The 2,500-nt window shown below is 26.1% G+C and overlaps 2 pseudogenes; both read right to left on the minus strand.

The window, feature by feature from the left end:
• Positions 1 to 1,293, minus strand: part of LOC129617104 (large subunit ribosomal RNA) — a 4,018-nt pseudogene extending 2,725 nt beyond the window's left edge.
• Positions 1,294 to 1,583: 290 nt separating this feature from the next.
• Positions 1,584 to 1,767, minus strand: LOC129617106 (5.8S ribosomal RNA; annotated as a pseudogene).
• Positions 1,768 to 2,500: the final 733 nt, after the last annotated feature.

Genomic DNA, 2,500 nt, shown 5'->3' on the forward strand with positions numbered 1-2,500 from the left:
TTACCCATTTAAAGTTTGAGAATAGGTTAAGGTCGTTTCGGCCCTAAGGCCTCTAATCATTCGCTTTACCAGATAAGATTATTTTATATAATATTTTTATGCACCAGCTATCCTGAGGGAAACTTCGGTGGGAACCAGCTACTAGATAGTTCGATAGGTCTTTCGCCCCTATACCCAATTCTGACAATCGATTTGCACGTCAGAACTGTTTCGGTCTTCCATCAGGGTTTCCCCTGACTTCTACCTGATCAGGTATAGTTCACCATCTTTCGGGTCACAGCATATATGCTCAAGGTACGTTCTAGTTAGAGGTATAAAAAATAATTAAAAATTATTTATATACATAACTATATAGAACGCCCCAGGATTGATATTATATATATAAAATTATATATATAATTTAATCCCATATTAACAGTTAAGTTAATTACGCCTTTAGATTTTATTTAAAATAAATTCTAATGACTTGCACACATGTTAGACTCCTTGGTCCGTGTTTCAAGACGGGTCCCGAAGGTATCCTAAATCTATAGCATTGCTAATCATATTAATGCATATAATAATTATATTAATATATAAATTAATATAATATTATAAAATTATAATAATATATAATTTACGCATTATATTGATTTTTTATCTGTCAATTATTTATCCGATAATATTTAAATTATATTATATAGAAAATAAATTTTCATATATAAAATAAACTTTTTAAATATATCTTATGATAAATATATATTTATTAACAGATTGCAATGTCCATATATGAAAAAATTGCACACCATCATTATTATATAATTATATAATATTTATAATGTTGAATTTTTCATATTTCATGGATGTTTAGGTTCATCGGGCTTAACCTCTAAACAGTTTCACGTACTATTTAACTCTCTATTCAGAGTTCTTTTCAACTTTCCCTCACGGTACTTGTTTGCTATCGGTCTCATGGTTATATTTAGTTTTAGATGGAGTTTACCACCCACTTAGTGCTGCACTATCAAGCAACACGACTCTTTGGAAATATCTTCTAATAATCATTAACGTCATACGGGCCTAGCACCCTCTATGGGTAAATGGCCTCGTTTAAGAAGGACTTAGACTGTTAATTTCTCATATTAGAATATAGATATTCCATACACTACATCGGATATTTGTATAAACAAAATCCTTTAGTGCTGAACTAGTTTCTTTTCGCTCGCCGCTACTAAGAAAATCCTAGTTAGTTTCTTTTCCTCCCCTAACTAATATGCTTAAATTCAGGGGGTAGTCTCATATGAGTTGAGGATGTTTTTAAGAATATTTTTAATTTTTCTTTTTAGTTGAAAACTAAATATATATAAGTTACTGTATTGTTTATATTATAAATAATATAATTTTATATAAGTTTTCCTCTTTAATGTATTAATACTAATTTATTAATACTAGGATATACTTATTTTTTTATTATATTTTATAATATAAGTAAAATATATATAATTGAATTTTAATATTATGGTATTCCTACCAGTAATATATCATGTGCTATAAATAATATAATTTAAAATTATATTATAAGCAACTTTATTAAATTATTCTTACAACCCTCAACCATATGTAGTCCATGCAGTATTAAATTTTTTAATAAATTTATATACTCTGTAGCATGGACTGCAATATGCGTTCAAAATGTCGATGTTCATGTGTCCTGCAGTTCACACGATGACGCACAGTTAGCTGCGTTCTTCATCGACCCATGAGCCAAGTGATCCACCGTTTAGAGTTTTATAAAATTTTTTTTTTATTTTCGTCAGATATATATCGATAATATATATACATTCTAAAACATATTAAAATATATAAATAATATAATCTATGTGCTGCGAATGTCTCTAACTTTCCTTTTATCCGTATCCCAACTGTTTTATACAAGAAAAGTTATTACCATAATATATGGACAACAACGTAAGAATATATTTTTATATATTTTCTATATTATAAATGATCGTATATTGTTTTATTTAAAATACTTCCATATTATATAATTAATATAATGATTTTTATTTTTTTTATATTATATTATTTCAGGGGGGATACACTTTGATACTATTAATGTTATATATTTGCAATAAATATATAACAGTATCAGATACATATATTTATTAAAATATACATATCGTATCCAATAAAGGTCGAATAAATGATATAATCATTAATTCTAGAGTTTCATGGACATTTTGACACCTCTTCGTTTTAAAAATCATTATTTAATATATAAAATTTCCATATTTATAAATATAATATAGATATTTATAATATTTTATTATATTAGAATATAATCTCATTATTATTTCTAATAATGGTTATACAAATATAATATCATTACTACTATATTAGATTATAATCGCATTATAAATAATGGTTATACAAATATAGTAGTTTTAGTGTTATTTGCTACATTAATATTTACTAATCATTCCTTACCTTACCATATCACACTCGATACTCAGATGGTTAC

The sequence above is a fragment of the Condylostylus longicornis genome, unplaced genomic scaffold, assembly GCF_029603195.1.
Source record: "Condylostylus longicornis isolate FDR11 unplaced genomic scaffold, ASM2960319v2 ptg000403l, whole genome shotgun sequence".
In the NCBI taxonomy this organism is placed as follows: Eukaryota; Metazoa; Arthropoda; class Insecta; order Diptera; family Dolichopodidae; genus Condylostylus; species Condylostylus longicornis.